Raw genomic sequence first — 15,183 nt, forward strand, 5'->3', positions numbered from 1 at the left:
GACCAGTTAATAAATTCCCTTTTCTGCCATGTGACTTAAGAAGTTGAAAGAAATTAAAGTTGAAGACAGATAATACTGAACTACCAAGTGAAAAGGTAAACAAAAAATTAGAAAAGAGACCTAATTGTAGAAATAAAATAATATTGCAGTTCAGCAAATGGGATGAAATAATTTCCCATAACCTCTTCGCCATCTTAATCAATCAACTATAATTCTTTGTGTAAACATATTTGTGCATGTTTTATATGCATATTTTCTAAATTTATAATCACAGCACATGTGTGTGTATATATACATGTGTTTGAATTATTTATTTTCATTTCATGGGATTGATAAATGTGCCATGATCTATTTCATTCTTATAAGGAGGCTTATCAGTAGGGTTATTGTGCCTGTGTTTTATTTGCACATTTCTTAATACTTATTGCCAAATTACTTTCCAAAGGTTGTGTTCCTCTGTTGCTGATAAAGTAAGAGAGTACTAATTTAGTTGATAATCAAAAATTTTTTTTGAAGTATAGCTGATTTAGTTTCCTGTGTACAGTGTAGTGATTGAGTTATACATATATATTCTTTTTCATATTCTTTTTCTTCATAGGTTATTACAAGATACTGAGTATAGTTTCCTGTGCTATACAGTAGGACCTTGTTGTTTTATCTATTTTATATATAGTAGTTTGTATCTGCTAATCCCACACTGCTTATTTATCCCTCCCCACCCCTCGGTGACCATAAGTTTGATTTTTATGTCTGTGAATCTCTTTCTGATTTGTAAATAAGTTCATTTGTATCATTTTTTGTTAGATTTCACATGTAAGTAATATCATGTGGTATTTTTCTGAATTATGTAACTTAGTATAATCTCTAGGTCCATCTATGTTGCTACAAGTGGCTTTATTTCATTTTCTTTACAGCTGAGAAGTATTCCATTGTTTGTGTGTGTGTGTGTATATCACAACTTCTTTATCCAGCCATCTGTCGATGGACACTTAGGTTGTTTCCATGTCTTCGCTATTGTAAATAGTGCTGCTGTGAACATTAGGGGCATGTATCTTTTCCAATTAGAGTTTTTTCTGTATGTATGCCCAGGAGTGGGATTGCTGGATGTTATGGTAACTTTATTTTTAATTTTTTAAGGAATCTCCATACTATTTCCCATAGTGACTGCACCAAATTACATTCCCACCAAGAGTGTAGGAGGGTTCCCTTTGCTCCATACCCTCTCCAACATTTGTCTTTTGTGGACTTTTTAATGATGACCATTCTGACTGGTGTGAGGTGATACCTCATTGCAGTTTTGATTTGCATTTCTCTGATAATTAGTGATACTGAGCACTTTTTCATGTGCCTATCAGCCATTGGTATGTCTTCTTTGGAGAAATGTCAAAGACTTTTTTTGATCTTACAGGTAACCAAACAATACAATGAATGTGATTCCATTACCCTGGTTATTCACACTTAGGAATGAGTAAGACTCTGTGTTTTGAAACTCTCAGCCTATCGTGTTTTTAGGCATTCTGAGGATAGTTTTACTCATTCATGCATTCATTTATACATTCATCTACTAATTTAAAAGTCATTTATTGAGACCTACAAAAAGCTATGATGCCAGATATAGTAATGAAAATGGAATACTGAATATATAGTAGAGATAAAGAGAGATACAGAATTTAGGAAATCGGGGACTAAATTCTTAGTGCAGACTCTAGTGAGGGAGACAGAAATTAAACAAATTATTCCAGTTAATTATTTCAATATAATTATTATATAAGGAATGATGCTAACTACTTAGCTATACTGAAAAAATAAAACCTTAAATTGGTGTGGATGGACAGTGAAGTTTCTCTGAGAAAGTTATCTTTAAAATTAACTATAAAGAAAGAGGAGGAATTTGTCATGTTAAGGGCAAACAGGTAGAAGCAGAGGGTTAAACATGAGTCATTCGTGTAATGCAAGAAGAACCTGGAGATTTGAACAATCAAAAATTGATCCCTAAGGATGAAACACTAGTGAGAAAGTGGGAGATTCTGGATATGAGGGCTGCAAGGTAAACTAGGAAGAGGTCACTCAGGGCTTTAGAACCACAATAAGGACTGTTAGTTTTATAGTAAATCCAATAGAACTGTCATCTAAGAGCCGGGGGAAATACAGAAGAGTTTTAAGTGACAGACTAATCAGATTAGATTTGTCTTTTTAAGAAAGTTTTCTACTTTTGGGGAATAGACTAGAAGCAGAAAAAAAGTGAAGTTATACCATTAGGAGGTTCTTGAAGAAATCAGGATAAGAAATCTTGGTAGCTTAGATTAAGGAAGCAGCAGCAGATAAAAAGGAAAAATTGACAGATTCAGGGTCTATACTGGAAGATCCTTAACAGGCTTTGGTGATTGGGTAAATATGGAGAAGAAAGGGGTTACAAAGCTGGCACCCAGGTGTCTGGCAGGAGCAAGCAGCTAACGCTGGTGCCATTTCCCAGGTGGGAATCAGACAGAACGCTATTCGACCATTTAATTAGAGTAGATATGTTACAGCTGAGTAGATTCTCCCCAGAACATACTGAGAAGAAGGAATCAAAGGGGTAGAAGTGAAACAAATAAAGATTGATTTCCAGAATCAAAAGGAAGAAACTCATGGCCTTGAGGGAGGGCACTGACCTACTCCAAACATTACCGAGCCAGGTCCATTTGATGCACAGCAGGCCAAACCCTGAGATGCCAAGGTTTACAGCCAAAAAGGAGTTCATTCACAATGCAGCCAAGAAAGAACAAGACTCAGATCTTCCTCCTGGAAGGCAAGGGGGTTAGGATATTTATGGGGTAAGCAGGGTGTCTTAGGCGCAGGGAAAGTGATTGGAAGGAGGGAAAAAGGTGAGGTAATTTGTGTTCTGCGCAGGTACATCTTGGTTACGTTTCTGCACGTTGGAAACGGAGGCACTTGGCGTAATCTGAGGGTGAAGTCTTCCGCACCTCTGATGTCAACCGGCTTATTCCTTGGTCCCAACCAGCCTTAGCCATCGGTTCTGAGCTGGAGCTGACTCCATGTTCCTGTGAAACAACTGGGTTGCATGAAGCTGGGAAGGTATGTACTTAAAGAGAGGGAAAAAGAAAGCAAAAAAAGCAAACTTTAATCGGTGAGGGCAGTTTACAAGCAAAGTGGTTTTAACAAACTGTTCCCTTATCTGTTGTTCTTTAAGGCAAGTTTAATAATTTCAGTTTGTTATGAGCTTCTGATAACCCTATGGGACACAGTTTCACAAATAATATTTTTAAGTATCTTGTTTATCATATTGCAAGATCAAGGGAATATGACACCTGTAAATTTCAATTAGTGAAGAAAGTAGAAAAGTGGAATATCAGGCAATGCCAAGAGCTATTTATAAGACTTCCTCAGGTACTCTGTAAGACAAAGGCTTTGTATTCTCAGGCATATTTATATATGCAATGTGTATGAAATATAATGCGTTTGCCCATTTCCAGATAGGTAAAATGAAAGTATAAAGTCTGACTTAAGTCCACTACTCAATGGCTCAATTTTTATATTTATCTTACTGACATTTCATACTGACATTACTCAAAACACCATTTCCAGCGTGAATACTATCTGTTTACCTAAGTATATAAAAATCTCAGGTTCAAACTACATTCAGTAGTCATTTGTTTAACATAGTAATCAGTTATTTAGATTTAACCCCAAGTCAACATTTAAGGTACGCCTTTGATTCCCATAGAATAGTCTGTCTGACTTCCTGGACTCACCCAGGAGGCCAGACACTGCTTTTTTTCCTGTGAATGTCCTTTTTTGGGATGGATTGTAACTAGCAAGCCAGTGTTCTCACCTATACAAATCCTCCTTAACCTAACTCTCTTTCCAGGGGCTCCTTTTGGCCTAAACAAATTCCTTTCAGTAGCTCATTTTCAAGGATTTTCTGGCTCAACTGCTTCTGAGCAACCAATGTTTGTCTTTCAAGATACCCCAGCAGCCCTTCCATATTTATCAACTCCATCTGTTTTCTATTCCAGTTCTTCTAAGCTCCTTTTTACTTGTCAACCCTAATCACTCCCCTGCCACTGTCCCCTCCCTAGTCTTAGTTTATCTGGGCTTCCCAACAGACAACTGCCATGTAAGTCTTTTGGCAGGATTGTTCCTTTCTCTATGAAATGGTCACAGCAGTATTTATAAGCATGATGGATGATTTTTATTTTTTATATGAAGTGAAAAAATGGACAACACAATCCAAAACATCTATCTAAATATAGTACTTTTCACCATAGTGGGCAACTGAATTTCCTAAGATCACAGCCAACACAAATTACAGATATTTTACTTGTACTTTGGCTTTTTGCTTTCTAATTACAGATTATGAAAGTACGGAAATCATTTTTATATCTCATCAGCCTCTTCTTAGAGAAAATGACAGATGCAGGGTATATTCAGAATTGAAATGTAAATGTTAAGACATTATGTCACGGTTAAAACTATTTACCAGATGAGTAAAAATAACACATTTTTATGTGGTGAACCACTTAACTGGAACTGTATAATTCTACATTATTTGCTCTTTTTTTCCTTTTTTAAAAGAAGCCAAACATCTCTAGAACAAACATTTTCCCTCTGTCGATTGGATTTAGAGTGCCAACAAAGTTTCATTTCTTTTCTTTAAAGCATATTTATTTTTAAACCTTTCAGTCCACTATTGCAAACAGATGTGCTCTTTTTTTTTCTTCACATGGAAGAAAATAAATAACCAAGGTTGCAATTCTCTTTAAATACTTTAAAAAAAAAAAAAGGGAAAACAAAAGTAGTTTTATTTCAGAATTCTGCTCTGTGCCAAACATCCAATCTGTAAAACATTTTACCCTGTTGGTTTGGGGATGGGGAAAGACATCTGTGTGTGAGGCATCAATCTGTTCTTGTGAAACACAATTCCAGTTCACAGAGCTTTGATCTGCTGAGTGATAAACACAATTTTCTGAGGCTTCTTTTTAAAAGGCAGAAATATTGACAGTCTAAATCCTAACACCTCAAGACAAACTTTTATCCAAATAAAAATAATAATAGCTGCTATTTATAGAACCTCACAATGTTCCAGACTCTGAGCAAACTAATACATGTGTATTATCTCAGATAATAGTTACTTCTGAAGATCGATAACTTCTCCCCTCCAAAGTTTCTCTCATTTATAATAAAAATCCTCATCTTACAGATGAGAAAGTGGAGAAGCAAATGGTTCTACATTTTGTACAAATCACTTGGCTAGTTAGAGTTACAACCAAGTATAAGATCTGCGAAGAGACAGGAGTCTCTTAGTCCAGGCTTCTTTCTTCTGAAATGAGCTACTCCCTCAAGCAAAGTGCACATGGGAATAAAAAGATGAACCTAAAGTGAGTCCAATTAGATTGCAGCAATAAGCTTTATTTTAGGGCCAGCTGCGGAACCAGATAGAGGAAGAGAAATGATGCGTCTGTCTACTGTATTTGCAGGGAACCAGGTACTACCCTATATACTTACCTAGAAGAGGTTTTTTTTTTGGCTTTGTTTCTGTTTTTAACAGGAACAATGGTAAGACACACAACTCTTTGGCATCCATTCAGTACTTGCTTACTTATAAAGAAAGATCTTGTCATATTGGGTTCAGCAGCATAAAATGGTCTATGGTCCAACAATCCCTTTCTTCAGGCTTTGCTTTACGCTATGAAAGGTTGTTCTTTAGTATTCAGCCAATAAGTGTTGCCTCACATTTAAGTCAGTCCTTTCTCTTTCAGAGCTCTGAGCACTTTTACAGGCATTGTCTCACGTATCTTCTCAACAACTTTGTGTAGAGGAAATGAACTTCACCTTTTCAGAACTCACTCAGTGTGAGTCAATAGGTTTGCACTTTCACATTCCTACTTCATTTTCCACGCACCCTCCTAGAAACTAAAGAAAGAATTCCAGGATCCCAGTTCTGGCTTCCCCACTAATCTTGGTCACTTTGGGAAGCCCCTTAGCTGCTCTTGGCTAGAGTTCCCTTCAGCACACAATGAGGCTGTCAGGCTAGGGAAGCATTAGGTTTCCTTCCAGCTCCACCATTCTGATATTCTAAGCTAGTGGAATATTTGTGGTATTTGGTTGAAGAATTATCTTCGAGTCTAAAGAAACTTTGGGCTTGGTTTGGCTCTTCAGCTATTGCAGTTGCCTTTACATTTCTCCAATAGCCAGACTTTATCACGTAGCAGTTTTCTCCGAGGGCATTGGCAGGACTGCAGCTTAGGTAATAAACTGGACAAGAGGAGAGGAAAAATAAGTAGAACTAAGAAAAGAAAGGAAGAGCTGTAACAGAGAGAAAGAAAGAAAAGAGTGAGGGGAAGGCGGATGGGGGCACAATAGAAGAAAAGGAAGGATGAAGAAATAAGGAGAGATGGAGGAAGGCAGGAAAGACAGAAGGATAGTAAGGACAAGGCTGCTAAACCTCTGTTCTTCCTCTCTCATTATCATCCTAATGCCACTGTTACATTGGAGAGAAGGTGGCATTGGTTTAATAGAAAGAGGTGGATTTTGGAGTTAGACTACACTTGGGTTCAAGTTCTGGCTCTTCCACTGACGAGCATTATGTTATCCCTAGGCAACTCTCTCAAACTTAGTTTATTTGAAATTATAAAACAAAGATAACACCTCCCCTTCAAAGTTTCTGTAATTTACAATAAAAATTACCTAACACAGGGTAAGTACACTATATTATTAGTTATAATGTGAGCAATATGTGGCAATCATCCATCTATCGGCATCAATATTAATTGTACCTAATAAAATACACACGAAGCATCCTTTGTATGTCTTAGAATACTGCTGGTTCCTTTATTCCTGTCAGTTTCATATACCAGTGATTCATTTCTGCTGCAACAGGCATGAGTGCTAATAATGGTCATGGACCTTACGTTCTGGGGACATCTCTCCCTGTTCACTGTATCACACTCCCTACCATCCGATGAAGTGATAATGTGGAGACTGCACAGACATTGTGGAGATTCTGCTGGCTCTGTCCTTTCTATTAGGACTTTCTTTGTCTCTGCACACACAAAATATTGAATGCTTTTTTAAGGCCATGATCTCCAGATAATTTGAAAACTCCATGGCCTATGTATCTACCGACTTACTCAGCTGTGCACAAGTGATTCCCTCTTTGATTAACCCCCATGACTGCTCTGTGTGTTCTAAATGAAGAAGATATGTGTTAGAAAAATAAGCATTTCCAGCCTAGATCTCTAGAGAGGCAGTGAGACCTATTGGAAGATAAATTGCACAGTGAGACTGCATTCTTAAATGAAGAATATAAATGACTGCTAAGAAAAACGGTACACGGGCATCTTGTTCAGAATTAACATGTACAATCTCTTCATATACTGAACCACTACACTTGCAATATTTCTTTTTTTCTAGATTTCCTTAAAATTCATTCAACTGGTAAAAATCATTGCGCTAACTGAGGGACTGCGTGTGTCACTAGGGAAAAGAAAAGGTTATGACAGTACATGAAACTTTGCTCTCAAGAAACTTGTGGTCTATTTAAAAGCCTTCAAGTGAATTAAAGTTTTCATCTGTTGTGTAACAGTTAGCACCATTTAGTTTAAACCTACAGGATCAGCCCTAAGATTCCTATTGGCCCACGCCGTTCACATTGCTAAGGTAGAGGACAAGGAATAGTCTAACACAGCACTGTCCAATAGAAATGGAATAAATAAAAATTGCATAATCCTTACATTTCTAATAGCCATGAGAAAAAAGTTTAAAAAAAACTAAGTAAAATTAATTTTAAGACTGTATTTACTCCAGGGTATCTAAAATATTATCATTTCAACATATAATCAAAATACAGTGTATTGATGAGTATTTACATTTTGTTTTGCACTCAGTTTTCAAAATCCAGTGTGCATTTTTCATACGTATGGCATGTCACAACTTGGAGTAGCCACACTTGGAGTACTTGATATCCATATGTGACTAGTGGCTGCTGTATTGACAGCATAGCTCAAGCATTTCCTCTGAGTTGCCAAGTAGTTTATTCATTTCAATTATGTATCTATTTTCAACTATTATCCTGCATTTACCCTTACACTAAAATCTCCATTATTTTAAGGCACAGAGAAATATGTGTCCATATCTGATGATGCCAGAGATGGACAAGATAGGGCTCAGTTTCCTGAATTTAGGTTCAGTGTTTTAACTGCGAAGCCACCATGCTTTGATATATCTTCCTTGCTGTATTTAGAAAAATTTAACATTCAGGGTAAGAGAACCATAATGGCAACATAAAATTATAGTCCAGGACAGGAAATGTCAATGGGTGCTGTAAGCCACTGAAAGAACACCCAGAGTTTAGGAAAGCAGAGGATGTAATTGTTGTGCCCATGGCAGCATTTAGCTGGGTAATGCCCCTCTCATTACCTTTCAAGACCACCATCAGCGGCACTCTCGCATTTATATATTGCTTTGAGGAGAATGTGAAATGTGAGACACTGTCTTCAGTTAAAGTATGTTGCCATAGTTGACTAGGAAGTAGACCATTCACATGATTTTTAATCCCATTTCTCCGGTTAGTCATGATCTTCCTTATGATTCCTTCTAGAGCTACTCAGTTTGAATCACAGACATATGTGTCATACCCAAGAATGGTGGAATTGTAGTATATGACCAATGACAATGTCACCTTTTGTCAAGAACCATGAAAAGTCTGACATTTTACTTTGCTTCCAAGCTATTAAGTTAGCTTGCCATAGTTTCATAGGTCCAGCAGATGACATGAGACTCCTAGGTCAGAGAAAAAGGACTTCATTCCATTTATTGCATGTTCTCATTGGTTCCCCTTGACTCCCAAAGCCCATGGGGTGATGCCCAAGTGGATGCTGTGCTCACAGTGAGTACATGTTACATCTTAAGAGTCTTAGGTTACGAAAATCTCAATCTTCCAAAAGGTCCCTTGGTAAGCCCAACCTTAACCTTGGAGGGAAATGTTATCTTTATTATCTCAGACAGCAAACAAATCTTTGATCTGGAAAGAGATACTTTCTCCATCTTCCAAGGCTGTTTACCATACAAACACTCTTGAAAAGACACTTCGGAATAAAAGCTAGCAATAGCTTTGCTCAGAAATTGTACAGAAGTGAGAGCAACCTGTGGAGAGACGTCTCACAATATCCTTTTATTAAAATCCTTCACTGACTCTTTGTTGCTTACTGGATAAGCTCCTCCTTTTTTGCATTAATCAATATTTATTTATTGCTTTGTTTCTTATTGAAGTATAGTTGATTTACAGTGTTTTGTTAGTTTCTGATGTATAGCAAAGCAATTCAGTTATATACGTATATATTCTTCATTTTCTTTTCCATTCTAGTTTATTACAGGATATTGAGTATAATTCCTTGTGCTACACAGGACGACATTGTTGTTTATCTATATTTATTGCTTTTTATTAGACTTGAATAATTATCAGATGTCTGTAAAAACTAAGGTCTACTAGAAAAGATTCAAAAAGTAATCAAGGTGAAAGATAGGAGGATAATTCTGGTCAGTCCCACAATTAAGGATTTTGAGAAATTAATAGATCTTGTTATGAGAACTTAGTTTCCTGACATCTATGAAAATCCTAAAATCTGTATCTTTTGAGAGTTCAGGTTTTACTTATTATTACATTTTCTTAATGTGTGCCCTGATTTGAGGTTCAGAAAATATGAATGTTAAAATAATATTTGATCTCTTGCTTTCACCTATTTCAAATTCCTCTTTATTTTTTTTCTGAGAACAGATAATAACAGAAACACTAAAATGGCTTTTAATATCAAATACATTTCATAAAATATATCTAGGTTGTATAAACTCACACTGAAACCTTCATATATATATGTAGGTTACATTTAAATACATAAGCAGCTATTGTGTGAACTGCTAGTACTCATTACCCTGTACAGAATCTACAACTTGTTAAACAGCTGTGCAGAGAGCTATGTGGTTTAAGATAGCAAAGGAAGTTGGAAGCCAGATCCAATTTAAGCTTTCGGGAGAATATAGGTCAGCTAGAGGTCATTCTTTAAAATGGAATCAGAAAGCAGTCCTAGAACTATTGCCCAGCTAGGACCTACTCTGGAAGACGAGTCAACTTGTGCTGTACTCTGTGATTTGTGCAGACCTCAGAGGGACCCAGGTTTGGCTCACTTTTCAGCTGACCATACAGAAGACTTGGGAGTAGACTGTCACAAGAAGTAGTGCTACCCACTGAATGAATCACAGCCTATTTCTTGCTGCCCCTTGGTGTTTTTGAACAACTTAGTCATCAGAATCCTGACTCTTTAAGGGAACCAGTTCTCAAAGTTCACATAGATTGTCCTTCTATGGTAGATTGATAATTTTCTGCTCTAATGCAGAATAATCAACCAGCATTTAAAAAGTCATTATTGATGACCCTCCAGTGTATATACAAGGAGATTGGATAAAAGTCAGCTGTCAAAGCATGTTGTAGTTTTGCCACTAGTTAGCTTGGACAAGTCACTGAAGCTGTCTGGTCTCTCACTTGTACGTTGGCCAAAGGGGAAGGGAGCCTTCCCTTCAGTGACCTTTAAAGTCTTTTTAGTCTTATCTGTGTATAATTCTATCTCATTTAAGATCTAGCCTTGTGAATTGTGTACTGGGAAGAACGTATCTAGATGCCTTTCAGCTTCTGCTGCTGCCAGTACTTTATGGAATAAGATACATGCTGTCCCATCCAGAAAGCACCATGTGCAGAGCTAAAGAAATGTGTGTACGGCCATTTGTCAGCATCAGTATCTCCTCCGTCACCTTTGGATCACACAATGAGTTTTTTCTTTCTGGAGGTGACTCGAGCTCTCAGGGTCTTCCTCCTGGGTGACATGTCATATGGTAAAATGAAGCATGAGGCAGATATTGTCAGTTTAACCAGAAGGTAAAGGAAAAATACAATCACCTTCCAGTCCACTCATTCTGAATCTTCTCACAGCATCAAAGGGAAGCTCAGAGATAGATTTCTTGCAGTGTTCCCCCTTGACAGTGTGGGATACCTCAGTCAGATGAATAATACATGCACTTGCAAGCAACACAATTTTAAAAGAGTCTGGCATTTACAAAGCAGCTTAACTGGTGAAAAGAGTAAAGGCTTTGAATATTCTGTCAGTTTGAAAAGAGGTTCTGTGCCACCCTATCAGGTCACACAAACCATCTGATCAACTGCCACTTGATGAAAGCATTTATTAAAGTCAGAATAGGGAAATATCAGTTTGAGGAATGGAAAAAGGCTAAAGAATTTATTTTTAAACCCCTGGGAATAGAAAGGAGTGAGAAGATTTCTGTTTCTAGAGTGAAATATGATATCAAATTTGGTTTTCACTGAATAGGGAAAACATAAGTCCTAAAACTGAATTTTTTTAAGCCTTAAGATTTTCCCTTCTAGGAAAATAGAATGGATATACTTTTCCCTATTCCTCCAACTAAATACAACTAAAAAAATCTAGGCATCATATATAAAAAATATATAAGAAGACTCTGCAAAGTAGAGAGAAGAAAGCTAACCAGCTGACCTCAGGACACAATGTGGTGAGTGGATTCCTTGGGTTTTCTTCTTTTACCCTTATATTCAAGACTTAAGAGCTGAAGAAGTTGACAACCTAGAAACACCAACAGGTGCAGACCAAAAAAGCCCCCCCCCCAAAGCCTACTCTCTAAAGCCAGAAGACCAGGAATAAGTCAGACAGCAAAATGGAAAACTCTCTGGCAGTTTTCCAAAAAACTGTGGTCTCACCCCTACTGATGCCAGCAAAGGCTGAGTGAGGAAACTAGACTATAATAAGGTATTCCCCACACCCCCACCAGGGTCATGTCAGAGAAGTTCAAGTAGGGACCTGGGTCTTCCATGACCTTCAACAGTGGTAGTGGGACCAGCTCCATCCCAATGTTCTGGAGACCACATGGTGAGCCTAGACTTCACCTAAACCAACAGTAATGAGGCACTCCTTCCATTCCTCACTGGGGAGAATAAAAGGAAGCCTAGCGGAGAGTCAGGACTCTCACTATTACCCAGCAGTAATGAGGCCACTCACACTGTGGGGTTCATGGAGAGACATGCGAGACTGGAACTCCCATACCCATCTAGCAGTAATGAGGTTCCTCCTGTTTCATGTGGCAATGAAGACTGACTAGGGAACCTGGACTTCTGTCTTCACCTAGCAGTAAAGAGGCAGTCACTGTGTCAGTGACAGAGAAATCCAACTAAGCAAGAAGTTTAAAATAAGATCCAGAGTCTTATAACAAAGTTAAGAAGATCCATAGTCTTATAACTTAAATTATTAAATCAGAGTCTTATCATTTAAAAATTTCAGTCACATTTCCACATTTCAGTAACAAAATCAATCATATCAGAAACCAGAAAGTTCTTAAACTGACTTAAAAAAGATAATCAATGCATGCCAACATCAAGATAACAGAGATGTTAGAATTACCTGACAAAGATTTCAGTATCAGTCACAATAAAAATGGTTTGATAAGCAATTGTTAGCATGCTTGAAGCAAATAGAAATGGAAAATAGCAAAGAAATAGAAAGTTTTAATAAAGACAAAAATTTCAAAGAAACAAAATGGAAATTTTAGAACTGAAGAAGACAACAAACAAAATACTCAGTAGAAGGGCTTAATGGCTGGATGGAGGGGCAGAGGAAAGAATCATTGAACTAGAGTATGTAACAATAGAAATTACTCAATCTGAAATCTGAACAACAGAAAGAAAATAGAATTGGGAGGGAGCTGTTGGACCATAATAAATGATTTAACATTTGTGTTATTATAGTCCTGAAAACAGAGGAGAAAAAAGGCGAAGCTGAAAAAGTACTCAAATAATGGCTGAAACTTGACAAGAGATATAAACCTACAGATTAAAAATGTTTAGTAAACACCAAAATAGGACAATCTCATGGATAATCACACTAAGATATACCATAATTAACCTTCTGAAAACTAAAGACAACGTAAAAATTGTGAAAGCAACCAGAGAGAAACACCACAAAAGGAAAATAAATTCAAGTTAAATGAAATCGGATTTCTTATCACATACCATAGAGGCTAGAAGGAATTGTCAAAATATTACTCAGGTGCTGAAAGAAAGGAAATGTCACCCCTGAATCCTATATCCAGTGAAAATATCCATCCGAAATAAAGGAGTAATCTCTTAGATGAAGGAGAACTGAGGGAACTGGTCACCAACATACCTACACTAAAAGTATAGCTAGGGGAAGTTTTCTTAACGGAATGGAAACAGTAAAAGAAGGAACTTGCTGAACATTAGGAAAAAAAAACACTCCAAGCAAAAATGTGGGCTATTCTCTTGAGTTTTCTAAATTATGATTGGTGATTCAAGCAAAAATTATAACACTAACAAAGTACATAGATAAAATATTTAAGACAAGTATATTATAATGAGGGAGAGTAAAAGAACATAAATAGAGTTAAGGTTTCTATACTTTACTAGAATTGGCAAAAATGCCAATACCAGTAAACTATACTAAGTTATATATATATGTATATATATATATATAGAACTCAATACCTAGAGCAAGCACTAAAAAACATATAGAAAGAGTTACTCTGAAAATATTATTAATAAATCAAAATGGGATTCTAGAATAGATTTCATTAACCCACAGAAAGATAGGAAAAAAGAAACAGAAACAAAAAACAGAGATAACACAATAAACATAAGATATAAAGAAGCAAACTTAAGCCCCAGCGTATCAGTAATTACATTGAATGTAAATGGTCTAAATACACCAATTAAAAATTGAAGATTGGCGGTTGTCGAGACCCTGAGGGGGCAGGAAGACTGAAATGTAAAGGAATTCAGAAGACTCCAAATGCCTCTTGCCATTCAGGCAACTCCTTCAAGAAGCCCTGGATCCCAACATGTTTCTAGTGAAATGCAGATTTCCAGTTCTTGGGAGGGACTTGGAGCCCAGCCTCCAAAAGAGATCACCCTAAATGCCCACCATGGTTGCAGAGGCTGTACCTGATAAAAGTAGAATGTCCTATAATAGAGATTTCCAAGCAAGATTTTTTTCAAGAAACAAAAACTCTCATCGCCCAACAATATAAGAAAATCAATGAGAATAAAGTTCAGGATACTTCTATAAATGTTTTTAGAAATAAACATCAAAACCCCAAATCTGGCAGATTCATACCTTTGGAGATTTGGGGGTGGTGGTAAAAAAAAAGGAAACACGTGATGTGGTCCAAGAACAGAACTTCAGGCAGCACACAAAATGATTTGTTTCCCAAAGACCATCCAAAAGTGGACATACTGAGGAGTCTCCACAACAAACTTCTTTCAGGGAGCCACACATTTTTAATGTTAAAAAAAAATGCAAGGATTCTGTAGTTCTAATTGCGAAAGAACAAGTTAAACTGGGTAAAATAGTTACTAATATTGAACCGGTGAGTAAAAAAATACAGAACGAAAAGCAACAGCACCATGGGAAGTCCATAATGTTGAACTCATTAAGTGCCTCCCCCATTATCCACCTTGACTTGCACTTACAACCCATAACCTCCTCTTCCACGGGGCTTCTGAAAGAATATGGCAGAGAATTCTGTGATTGGAGAGAAGTTGTGTTAAAAAGATTTTCCTGTCTGGCTTGTGACTCCAGTTGGCCTAGTTCCTCTGGATCATCATCAGTATTTCAGGATTATTGTATTGCTTTGCATCATGGACCAAATTTCAAAGCAGTTATAAACATGTAGACTAATCAGTTGTGTCAAATATTGACTTGGTCATTGGAGGATGAGACAAATTATTAACCTTGAAGAGCTGAAGGAATGAATAGACAGAAAAAAATAAATTCTATGAAGCAATCTTTGCTAACAGAGAAGACTGGCAAGGATTAGAAAGAAGTGAGTTCCTTAAGTACTTCAGTGGCTGTGGTCATTTCCCAATTCAGCAGCAATGAGGTTTGGGACCTGGTCAGTAGAGAAAACCATGAAAATCACTTTGAAATCATCTAGAAGCTCAGTGCAATTGAAATGTTACACTATATCTGCCTCGAGGTGCCTATGTCCATAATAATATACAACTTTGGTAAACTTGGCTGAGAGCCATAGTAAATGGGGAAGAAGGATATAAATACATAGCAAATGGTTCCATACAAATTTTAGGATTATTTG

General features: G+C 37.0%; 1 pseudogene; it reads left to right on the forward strand.

Moving 5' to 3' along the window:
• Positions 1-1,949: 1,949 nt before the first annotated feature.
• Positions 1,950-14,763, forward strand: LOC116148811 (IQ domain-containing protein M-like; annotated as a pseudogene).
• Positions 14,764-15,183: the final 420 nt, after the last annotated feature.

This window comes from Camelus dromedarius, chromosome 2 (genome assembly GCF_036321535.1).
Source record: "Camelus dromedarius isolate mCamDro1 chromosome 2, mCamDro1.pat, whole genome shotgun sequence".
NCBI lineage: Eukaryota > Metazoa > Chordata > Mammalia > Artiodactyla > Camelidae > Camelus > Camelus dromedarius.